Raw genomic sequence first — 13171 nt, forward strand, 5'->3', positions numbered from 1 at the left:
ATATCTGCAAACAGCTGTCCTTCTTCTAGCCAACATAATTCAACAGATGACGTCACTATCTTGCCGACAACAAAACCTAAGGAGGATACCGACAAAGTACGGGATCCGCCCAGCAAACCTGAAATAACACTGCAAGCCAGATATATTAAGGTTTTGGTTCGGGGCCTGCCTGTGGACTTTGATACAGATGCCATCAATACAGAATTACAGAAAAACAGTATTGAAACCTTTAAAATTGTGCAGTTTAAGAAAAGAATGGGAGAGGCCTGTCGGCTCCTTCCACTTTTTCTCATAATCCTAACATCAACGGCGAATCACCAAAGAATATTCGAAGTCAACAACATACAGCAGATCCCGATCAAAATCGAACGATTTCGAGGAGGTCGAGGACCTATACAATGTTACAACTGCCAAAATTATGGACATACACAAAGCCACTGCAATGCACCTGCAAGGTGTGTAAAATATGCTGAAAACCACAGGTCACATGAATGCAACAAAGACAGAACTACACCTCCAAAATGCTGTAATTGTTACAAAAGCCACACAGCCAACTATACTGGGTGCGAGACCCGTCCCAGCAGAAGGAGCCCTCGAACAACATCATATTCGACGCCTAAACTTGCTCATCGATTAGTGTCATTAATCAAAGAATTACAGGAATTGCTCAAAAATGAAGAAGTGCTCCGTCTTCTGCGGGGGATCATCGGGAAAACATCTCAATCCCAGTGAGTTCTACTTTTATTTTCAAGACTCTCAAGTTAAATTCACTGAACTTTTCACATCAGACTTTTACTTAAGTTAAATTAAATTACATTAAGAATTATTTTCTGATAATATAACCAATTTATGCATACATATATATCAACTTTGCATGTTAAATTCTTTTGAAAATTCTATTGTATTTAATGAGCAATACTTCTCTGATAAAATATATTCACTGCATTTTCTCCAAATATGTTATTTCATCATGTATCAATGTATGATTTATCTATATTCATCAATTATGCCTTTCATTTTTCAAAAATCAATTACTGTACATATCAAATCATGTTTTATTTTTATTTTTAATTTAAGTCTACAATCAATATTTCTAGTGTTAAGTCAATTTGTCATATTAAATTTCATTGTTTTATTATTTCACAAGCAAACGGCTTAATTTTTTTTATGGTTACCACAATGCATTCGAATGAACTTCAATGTATGTCACAATTAAATATGTGCTAGTTAAAATATAGAAATTTAATTAGTGAAATATGTATCAATTTATGTTATTATTTATTTATGTCAACTTATGTATATATATGTCAAATTATGTTTATATTTATATATATCAACTTAGATTCGATGAATCAGATATTCAAATTTTATATTTACTCAAGCAAAGTGCTTGTTTTTCTATTAGCTACCACATCGACTGCTAAATTCAAAATGTTATTACTATAAATTTTCTGTAAATTTCTAGATGTATGGGATGGGGGCCGCTAAGTGGCCCAGGTGCCCAATTTTTGTAAATAAAGTAAGTAAGTCCAAGATAAAGGAGCTACCACAACGACTGCTTATATTCAAAATGTTTTTACCTCATTGTTGTAATTTCATGATGAATGGGAAAGGGGCCGCTTCGCGGCCCAGGTGCCCAGTTGTTTTTAAATAAAGTAAAAGTAAGTCCAAGATAAAGTAGATTTGAAAAATTAAAAAAAATAATAAGTAAACTCCTCCCCAAAACTAGCTATAATTGAAATTTTTTTACTACCAGCCTTTCTTCTTTTCCGTCTCGCTTTCACCCCTGCCTAAACAGTGTAATTCAATATTCTTATCTCCTCCTCGACTGGCCATGATGATTAAAAATAACTCATTAATTCTTTTTAATGGAGAATTAAGGAAGAAAATAACCTTTTTTTTGTTAGGATCACTTTACGAATACACTGTATTTATATTTTATCAAACGCAATAATTTATATTTTTTAAAACGATCTAGTTTTTTGATATAGCATATTTAATTTTTTTTACAAGAATTGTGTTTGTGACGAAATAAAAATAATTTATTAATGAACCAATCACAAAAAATAACGTAACATTTTAATACAATGTTTCGGTGGAACGCTATTTTGAAGAATTAATTCTATTTAACTTTTATCGTAAGAAAACATAACAAGTTTTATTTTAGTGATATTCTCTGTTAAATCAATCTTGATAGAAAAATAATGTAAACTTTTTATGAAAATTTTTTTTAGAAATTAGCAAAGACATATTATTTACTAGAAAACAAAATTAGAGTATTCAAAAATGTTATCACGCTTTAAAGTAAAAATTTCTTGCAAATGAAAAAAATCGATATTTTTAAAATTTTAAAGTTATCGGAAATTCGCTAGTGAAAAAAGAAATATGTGAACTAATTTCAAGAAGGAAAAAATGTACAAATTAAGGGATTTTTCTCCAATCTCCAATAACCTATGTCGCGTTTGTTTTATTACTAGAAGCATTTATTGTAGAAAATCTTTATTAAATTACTTTTTTTTCAATGGGATGAGATCTTAAACTTCGTGAAAAATTGATTCAATTCCTTAATATGCATAAAAGTCAGTAAATACTTCATTTATTACGAAGGTCACAGATACCTTGATACTCTTTCAATATTTGAATAATAAATGCAATTAAAAGATAATGCACATTTTCAAAAATATATTTTATTATTTACAAATATTGCGTGCAGGTTTATACGTAACATGCATACGTATCAGTTAAATGTTTTGAGTAATTAAATACATAACATAAATAAAAAATAACATAATTAAAAAAATAACACAATTAAAAAAATAACATAATTAAAAAAATAATTATCTTAAAAAACTAACATAATTAAGAAATATATAGTGAAAGATAATTTAAATTTTCTAATGCAATGTAGCACTACTTTGATTTTTTCTCACATTTTCAGAGAGATTTCTTTTTCTTTTTTTTCTTGAGTACTGCTCACAAACTGGTGGATGCCCAGAGGGTATCCTCTTGCTGCCCCTGGTAACTCCAACTCTTCTACGACTTACTGAAGAAGGTTGAACTTCAATTTTACCTCTGGAGGTTTTAGAAATGTGGGCTCCAACTGTACATTGAAAGGAGTCCCATGCACTCCTAGTTTTAACTACATCGATCCTTTTCTTTATACTGTTCTAATGGCATCCTCGTTGAGCCTAAAATATTGAAATAATTCTCTAAAAATTTCCAATATTAAATACCTTTAGAATTTGCAGTATATTATTAAAATCAGACAAACTAGTAAATAATCTTATTATTGTTTGTTTCAAGTTTCTCATTATCCTTAAATTAGAAAAACAGTAAAAGACATGAAAAAAAGAGATCATTTTCGTCATGAAATATTTTTAAAAGAAATTTTAAATATTTTAAATTTGCTAACATAGAAATATTACTCATAATATTTGCTCTCATAGAAACAGAATTGTTACAAAATGTCTTATTAAAAAGAAGTCGAAAATAATATGAATATCTTATTAAAGCTCACTATACTTACAGTTTAAATTAATAGATTAAAAAAACTCTTTCCAGAAACAAATACACAGGCTCATATACGTTATCGGAAATTGAAAAACTACTGTATTTAACTGTCATATGCAATTTTAAACCAAAATATTCTTATTTTTATTCGTCTAAACGGCATTTCAATCTCGAAAACTTTTAATTTAACACTAATAGCGAACCTTCCTGTTGTCAAATATTAATAATAATTATTATTATTAACAACTTTCTTAATCACAAATTTTTTATTCTCAAACTTTATACTATCCTTCATATGAAAATATCAGAAAATTTCTTTAAAAAAAATATTTTAAAATTGAACTATTGGCGACAACAGAGGCTAGATGTATGTCACCAAGTACTGAACATAAATAGCAGGGGTGAAAGTGAGACGGAAAAAAAGAAAGGCTGGTAGTAAAACCATTTTAGGTATAGCAGGGGTGAAAGCGAGACAGAAAAGAGGAAAGGCTGGTAGTAAAACTATTTCAGTTATAGCTAGTTTTAGGGCGGAGTTTACTCATTCCTTTTTTAAATTTTGCAACAACATCTACTTTATCTTGGAAAAGAAGCAGTTTTATATATATGCCAGAATTATAAAAGAAATCTTGATAGTTACAGATATTTCATTTTTTTCGAAAAAATGCTGGAATGAAATGTTTTACGTACCAGGTTTTTCTCTCTTCCGTCTTGCTATATAAGGGCCTTCACCTATGATAAATAGATTACATTGCGAGCTCAACCTGGTTCATTCACGTTATCGCATTCAAGACGTTGTGACCATTCAAGACGTTGTGATCGAGCTCTGTGACTATGTCCTTCCAGCGATGTGCAGGTGGAGGGAAGCGGCGGACTGAAAGACCCGTGCAGCGTTCTCTCGATCTCAACGAGAAATTCAACCTACTTAAGACAGAAAAGGAACGCAGTGAGTTTTTCGACAATTTCTTTGATCCATTTTCTGAAAATGATATAATTGATATTATGATTGAACAATCAGAAAAGAAACTCAAATGGCAGCAGGAAAATTGCAAACCACCATATATGGAGGAATATAAACTTATCGCCTTAAGGAAGAAAAGGAAAGAACTTTGTCCTGTGGAACCCGTGGAAACGACCATGTCCATTGAAACTGTAAAGACAGTACAAACAGTAACGCTTACGGAGTCTGCAGTAACAGTTACTTCCTGTGAGCCACAACTGGAAAATACTCAAATCGAGCTCCCGGCAGACAAGATTGTAGAAAAGGAGCCTGATATCCCTGCTTCTTCTCCCAAAAGACTGAAAGAGAAAAGGAAGAAAAGCCATAGCACCGGCAATACCCAGGAGCCTTCAACAACTTGCCCTGAAACTACGTCAGAGACAACTCACTCTAACCCTGAATCGACGGAGCCATCTCCACCGGCCAAACCCACTTTCCTCCCGAGAAAACTTAAGTTTCTCGTGCGGGGACATACTGTAGAGTGTAGACCACCGTACCGATGATCTTCGGAGAGATATTGACGAAAATGGTCGACAACCCATCAAAATTGAGCAACTGAGAAAGAGGTGTGGTGATGGATACAAGCCCCTCCCCCTTTTTCTAGTGATACTGCAAGATTCCCCAGAACATCGGGACTTTATTAACACAAAGTTTCTTCTATCTCATCCTGTCCAAATAGAGAAATTTCATGGAGGGCGTTACGCCATACAATGTTACGAATGTCAAAAATTTGGACACACTCAAAAATCATGTTCAAATGAGCCAGCATGCATGAAATGCGCAGGAGCGCATTTCACTTACCAATGTATGAAGCCTCTCTCCCTTCCTGCCAGGTGCATAAACTGCCAAGGCGATCACCCGGCCGCACGATTCCAAATCCCAATGGTCCTCAGCCTATTGCCAGGGAATATTTGATTTTTCCCCTCATTCTCGGGAAAACGATTTACGCAATGACGTCAAAAACAAAATTGGTTTATGCGCATGTGCCCCTTCTGAAAAATCTAACAATGCTGCTGATATGAATTGAAATATGCCGGTGGTTGATGAAATTACAGTGCGATTTTTATGAAACCCAACAAAAAAGTATTATCAGCTAATTTCGTTAGTCGAAGTATCATCATATTATTTTAATAAAGAGTGTGATGTCTAGGTAAGTTTTATTTTCTTAAGAGTACCAATAGTTTCTTTTATCGCTCCCCCAACTATGAAGTTATAACTCTTCTATTTTTGTATGTTTTTCTTTTAAAAACCTAACCCAGAAACGTGTTTTCCTTTGAAACATGTTATTTATTTTGTGCTGAAAGAATTTAAGTTCAATATGTAAATAAAAAGATAGGATAATGAATGGTGAATTATTAAACATTATAAAATATGTATTTTCCTAGAAGTTATAATTTTGGTTCCAAAACGAACATTATATTGTTTTATAAAATTTTTTATTTATATTATTTTATAAAGTTTTATTGAATTTGAATTATGTTTTTAAGTATCCTTCCATTAACAGTCATACGCATAATTCATGTCATTATGCAGCTCTAGTGCGACGTAAATAAAGTACCTATTTTTGTAATTTCTTGACAAAATATTGAATGTGACTTTCCAACTTTTCTTCTATTCTGTTAATGATATAAATAATTTAATCTTTTTAATAACTTTTATTAATAAATATCTTAATTGAAAAAAAATTATAGGGGAAGTTTGTAAATAAACAAAACATTTATAATGATGTAACATCTTATAACATGCACATCTTAATTTTTAAACACCCTTCATTTTTACAATGAATAGGAATTGATAATTTTAAATTTGTTTCAAAGGATAATTGTTGAAAAAAAAACAAAGAATCTCCAGAACATAGATTATTTACTTTAATATTTTCTTTTGTTGGTACAAAATATTTCACATTTAAGATATAATGTAATAATGATTAAATAATTAGTTAACATGTATTTTAGTTTTTAAAATATCATTATTAACACTAGGTTTTAAATCAATCCATTTCAATGGCATACAGAGGTGCAGGGATACCAGGGACAGATTTCATGAACGAAATCATTTTAATTCTAATTCCTGAAAGAATTATGGTACTTTTATATTTCAAGCGAGTGCAGTAAATGAGTAACCAAATTACTTATGGTACTTCATTACAGATAATAGGTACACAATATAGAGATATTGTGGTATTAGTATTTTTCTGACTCCAAAGATTGATAAGTAATATTCTTTTCTTGAAAAATATTATTTCTAACAAAATATTATTTAATTTGTTTAAAAATCATAATTTATCTTAAATTGTTTTCTTACAGCTAGTAACTATTTAATGAAACATAAAATTTCTTAATTAAAGCAATATTGGTATTCTTGTAAATAATTTAAAGTTTGAATAAATAATAAGTCAATCAGATACCCCTATGTTCGGATCAGTATGGTCATGTCGTATCTGATTCATTCAAATTATTAAATTTAAAAAAATTTTTTTACTGGTTTATATTTTACTTTTGTGCCTTCAATGTCAACATTCACTTTTCTTCTTTTTTTAATTTTCAGCTACATTTTTGAAGACAGCTCTCTATTGTACTACTAACTAAGATCATCTAGAGTGAAATCACCAGTGCAACTACGACAATGATTAAGGCTAGTGATGATCATCAAGCAGAGTTTAAACTGATTTTCCGAGTAACCTCTCGAGACCAACGGCTTATTATCAAGACATCCGAGTCTTTTACGTGTTTTAATTTTTTAAAAAAAGAGCAGCAATAATAAAATTTAGTTTATTGTACTTAGGGACTTTAGACTGAAATTTTCATTTTTTATGTTTTGAAATTTCTGTTACCTGTATATTTTTAAAACAATCTATTTATTTATATATATATAAGAAATTTGTATTCATGAAAATGCCCTTGATAAATTAAATTTTTGTGTAAAATAATTTCCATACAATATGCATTAAAATTTTGTGCAATGTTATATTTAATCATAACTTCTAAATAATAAAAAACTTTCATTGATGTCTTTGACAATTTAGTGTTAAAATAATTGTCATATATAGTAGAGTAATCTTTAACTAATTTCTTTGACTGTCAAAGTCATTGAACACACAGCACTATTTTTAAAACTACTCTATTTTAATAATGCTCATTTGAAATTGCTATAAAAGTTTTGTAAGCATTTAAACATTAGGCAAACAGTAGAAACATTGTATTCTGATTTAACAACACTTGTTGAATTGAGTTGCATCCAGCAACGACGCTGTTGCGTGGGGTTTTCGTTCTGACCCCCATTGAGACTCGCCTAATACATTGCAAGTTCAAGTGAATCTGTTTGATTGTATTCAGTTTTATTTAATAATAAAAAAAAAATCAGATTTTAATTTGGATTATTTTCTTAAAAGCCTTGAAATCTCCATATTTTATATAGCAACATTTTTTCTTCTGGTACATAAGTGTTTTAAAAACTAATAAGGTGGATTTTGTTTTGACATACTTCTTTGAGGCATCCAAATTCACTTAATATGATTTTAACAGTATATAGCAAAATGTTTGCCTCATTACTTTATCTTGTATAATTTTTTTAAAATTTCCACTTAATATTTCTACTATGGCTAGAATTCTGCTTACTAAAAGGCATATAATATCTGTATATTTTTAGTCAAGGAGGAAGAATGTTTCAGCGATAATGAATTTTTTAAAATTATGTTTGACAGATTAAGTTTACTACGAAAAATTAAACCTTACTGATATTAATGTTTTAGTTTATTTTAATGCTATCTTAACATTGTCAGGAAGCACATTGACTCTTTAATTATTATTGACAAATTAATAATGGTGTATTTTTTTCCAATTTGTAATATAGAACACGGAAAATTTGGCATTAAATTAACAAAACAAAAAAAGATGTTTCTTTTATATGATCCTTCTATATGTTTTATTTCAATTTTCCTAGCCCAACTATCCAAATTGTCAAGCTTTAACTATATTGAAATTAAGTCTAGATATTAAATGTGCACAAGTTTAACATTGTTCATCAAACATTTCACTATATTTAATTATATAATAATCTTATTTATGGATATTGAGGAGATTTATATCAATTGTAAGTGGTCCCGAAGAAAAATTGGTGTATCTCATCTGAGTATGGCTCGATGAAAAATATTAAGAAATGTTCGATATCTAGTGGAAATAATCGATGAAATGTAAGGTGATTAAGTTTATGAACAAACTTTTTTTATTCTGCCTTACTGAATCGTAACTTCAGTTTCCCATAGTTTCTTTTTTAAAAATCGTAGACATACCAGAATTTTACTAAGGCTTTTTGAATTAATCTAAATCGATTGTTCACATTTTCGTCAATTGATGTAGCTCTTTCGGTTAATTTTCCAAAATGAATACATGTGAATCGTATCATTCATTTGGTTAAAATAATCCTTAGGAACAAGCTATACAGTATTACAGGATTAAAAAGCATACAAATAGGAAAAAACAGTACATATTTCAAGCGCTGAAGGAGAAGAAACAAAAGTGATTTGAAGTATAAAATGTGAAGACTTATATTTTAAACCACTTTTGTTTCTTATTCATGTCAGGCCAGAGTAGAAAATGCAAGCTTTAAATATGTCAAGTGTTACTGTCAATGTTTTTGAATACATGTTGATGTTGCATCTTTAAAATTATATAAAGTGATTCTCTAAAAAAAATTATAGTATGTTAATACTTAGTAATAATTTATTTAATTAAAATCTGAAAATATTTTGAACTAAATATTGAAGTCTTAGACTATATTAAACTTTTAAAAATCTAAAATTTCATAGGTAACTGTCCATAATAAATAAACATTGCAACATATGATTTTGAAATGTTATTACTCGAAAATTTTTTCATCAAATCTTATTCAAATTTTTATTTTATTTTGTAAGAAATATCAATAAAACTTAAAAAAAGTTATGTATCACAATTTTTTTTTCGAGAGCTCATTGATAGATTCCATTGAAATTTCAGATTTTGACATTTAGACAATTTATCCTTAATATGATGTCAACATTTCTTTTTTATCATTAAGTAAAAATATACATTTTGTTTTCACTGAATAACCCTTGGATATGCTACTTATGATCAACAGTATTCTTGATTTGTTTAAATAGTTTAAAAATTGGGATTTAAGTAAAATTATCACTGAACTTTAGATCGCACTCCAGACATAAATATTAGAACAATATTTTCATTCATATTTCCAAGGGTACCCTTTGCTTCATAGTTTTTATTTACACATTATCAAGTTTTTGTAAATCATCACTAGGAAACAAAATTCTAGAAGCTAAATACTAAAAATATAATCTTCAAGCATATAATAACGGAAATATTACACTTGTTCATAAATATTTAAAATTAAAACATACAAATTTGAATAATGACACTGAAATATAAATTATGAAATAGGAAAAATTTTCAAGTATTAATAACTTTTATTTTTGTTTACAATTTTCTTTTCTTTGACATAGTAAATTTTTCATCTTTTCTGTTTAAAGTTGCGAGACAGTATGGATTTTAATAGCTAAATTCTAATTAAAGTCTTAAACATCTAAGCAGGAAACACCACGCTTCATCATTTACAGGGGATACATCTTTTGAGAAATCTCAGATATTACAAAACTTTTTCCAAGAACCTGAAACAAAAATCAAACACAAACTTAAATTACAGTACATTTTAAAAATACTATCATTATAAAAGCAACTGAATTTTAATTAATTTTCTTTTACTAATTATGTATTAAATAAAACTACAGTAAAAAAGTTGGAGTTGTGGCAATCATTCGTCAGGGAGAAACAGGGTTTGCTAAATCTAAGTTTTCTTCTATAATAAAAAATATATAAAATTAACAAAAGTGTCGAAAAAAGAAGAAAAAAAAAAACAATTTTCCTCAGGTGTAAATAGAGTTCAGAAATATTCTAAATGTATACTTGTATACACAAAGAAATTAATAAAAGAAATTATTGCGAGAATATTTTACACTTTTGTCTTATTAAGACAAAAATTCATTATAAAATAACTGAAATGATTCTTTGGAAAATGCAAAGCCAGTTTTAAATAATAAATAAAGGGAATTCCTAAAAGCATCGTCAAATCATATATCGTTGGAATGTAAAAGCACATATTAAACATTCACAGATCGTTTATATTAATCTTTGATAATAATAAATGATTGTTGATTAATAAATTAAATCGTTGCAATATCTTTTTATCAAAAAACTTATCACTTTATATCTTAATTATACTTTAATCTTTATAGTTTTTGCATGAAAAGGGATTAAAAAATTTTATTGCTTGTTTCCTAACATTGTAAGTACATAATTTTAGGATTTTTAAATGGGTATGCATAAATGTTTATTAAATTTAATCAAGAAATTGAAAGTAGACAATGAAATTATTTCAATAATGAACAAACAATATGCATGCACATTTCATTAATACATTTTATTCGTTCATATGCTTTCATGATATCTATCATTTAATTCAAAGTGCTTTTTGCAACTAATAATATTTTTATAAAATATAATATTAACCACAAAATTATCTTCCATCATCACTCCAGAATCATTTTGATATTCAATTAATTTATATTTTTTTTTACAAAATTCAGATTTTTACATAATATACTCTTACAGGAACGTGTATAGCTTCTGATTTATATTTATTAAGGAATATAAACTTATCTTTAAAAAAAAAGATCAGAAATTTAATCTTAACAGATAAAATTTCTTAATTCAACAGATATTAAACTGTTCGAGGAATGCCTGATGGAAATATCAGAGGTATAAATAATGAAATGTCAGATATCTGAAAATAATTATTTATCGCCAAGACCATGCAGCCAAGTTCACCAACAAATAGATAAAGAAAGGCATATTTTCTTTAAATGGTTGATATAAGCTACACTAATACACTTAGGTGAATAAAATAAATATCTTGATCATAGTCATAACAATACATCCAGTAATACTGAAATCATAATCAATATCACAATAATTAAAAAATGATTATAAACAATGATAACTATTAAATACAATATTATTAAGAGGTGATAAATATTATTTGGTACCAAAGATGTTAAAATAACATAAATTAGTAAGGTTGGAAAAGGTAGAAATATATTATTAAATATTGTATTATATATCATAAAAATTTTACTTTAAAGAATTTATTAGGAGTGTTAATTTAAACTAAATGAAAAACTCGTAGTAAATAAAATATCTTAATGACATATTTTTAATAATAAATTCTTTTATTTTATAAGCTCTGGGATTAGCAATAATTACTTTAAGTATGAATAAAAAAAACTTATAATTTAATTACCTCTTATGACTAAAACCAACCATCGCTTCTTCATCTGCATCTGAAAGGCAAAAAAAAAAAATAAAAATTTAATGTTTATTATTGCATACTAATTAATAATAATGCTCTTTTAAATAAATATATTTCGTTATAATATACATTCTATTCTGATATATTAACAATAAAACAGTCTTCTGTTTAGATATCATAGTTCTGAACCAAAACAACTGGTTTTATAGCTGCTGAACTAATGTGTTTTTTATACGAAACTCTCATACATATAAGAAGTAATGATGATAATAAAATGTATAAAAGCAATTTAAACTTTTCATGTAGCCTACACTAGTGCCATATCTACAGTAATTTCTCTTCCTGTTAGTAGTTGATAATTATCTCTTTTCTGAAGCATAATATAAACTTAACAATTTACACATGGATGTGAATAGCAAAATTAAGTTGTCAAAAAAAAACAATTTACATATTGCAATTTAAAACTTAACGTTTTGGGGACATAAAAGAAAAACGTCACATTACAGCATTATTCAAACCTTTTAATAGTGTATTATTGCAAGACACGAGTAACATTTATAATAAGGAATAAAATTCAATACTCTTTAAATGTTTAAAGATTTTATCAGTTGCAATCACAAACAGAAGTTTAAAGAAAATGATAAATTACTTACTTCATAGCATTATTAATCCACGACGTTTCGCGCTCTCAGTTTCAAATGAAAATAAACAAAACGGTTGAAAAGCCTTGCAGACGCAGGGCAGTGTCACAGGACAGTACAAGGCATGTTGCGCACGCACAAATCAATTCTGACGTCATTGCTTAGAATAGCGTTTTCCCGAGAATGAGGGGAAAAATCAAATATTCCCTGGCAATAGGCTGAGGACCATTGGGATTTGGAATCGTGCCACCCGGCCTGCTTTACGGGCTGTGGTGCTAGGCCGAAAAGACACCAGCGCACCTTCACGAGGAAATCTCAAGATGCCCCCAGCAATGTAGCTAGATTCCTGAACATTCAGAACTCCAGGAACTGTTGAATGACGAGAAAATAGTCGTATCTCCTTGCTCCCAACCCAAAAGATGTAGATATGGAGCCCCACCATCATGCCTGATACACCTCACATGATTCCTTTCTTCATTTTTCCCTCATTTCAGATTCTATTTCGAGCCTACATCACATCTTTCCTATGTATGTTCCCGTCATGGGATATTTCAAGATGAATGGGAAAAGGGCCATTTAGGCCTCAGATGCCCAGCTCTACAACAACGAACGAAATAGATTACATGTTATCGAACTCACATTTTAGAGATAGATCAATTAAATTAAT

General features: G+C 28.9%; 2 protein-coding genes and 2 long non-coding RNA genes across 6 annotated transcripts in view; 3 read left to right on the forward strand and 1 right to left on the reverse strand.

Annotated features, from left to right (window-relative positions):
• The window catches only part of LOC107441742 (sialin), a 111175-nt gene that overhangs the window by 82901 nt on the left and 15103 nt on the right, over positions 1 to 13171 (forward strand). The gene's annotated exons all lie outside the window — the stretch shown is intronic.
• Positions 1 to 13171, forward strand: part of LOC139424789 (sialin) — a 102160-nt gene that overhangs the window by 45405 nt on the left and 43584 nt on the right. The gene's annotated exons all lie outside the window — the stretch shown is intronic.
• LOC139426748 (uncharacterized) lies at positions 5370 to 7512 on the forward strand. Its single transcript, XR_011637955.2, has 2 exons — positions 5370 to 5657; positions 7055 to 7512. It is a non-coding gene; the product is annotated as an uncharacterized LOC139426748 (long non-coding RNA).
• Positions 9946 to 12728, reverse strand: LOC147810835 (uncharacterized). Its single transcript, XR_015432980.1, has 3 exons — positions 12517 to 12728; positions 11855 to 11894; positions 9946 to 10166 (listed from the first exon to the last, which is right to left on the reverse strand). It is a non-coding gene; the product is annotated as an uncharacterized LOC147810835 (long non-coding RNA).

The sequence above is a fragment of the Parasteatoda tepidariorum genome, chromosome 4 (assembly GCF_982258835.1).
Source record: "Parasteatoda tepidariorum strain Cologne lab strain chromosome 4, Ptep-v5.0, whole genome shotgun sequence".
Lineage (NCBI taxonomy): Eukaryota > Metazoa > Arthropoda > Arachnida > Araneae > Theridiidae > Parasteatoda > Parasteatoda tepidariorum.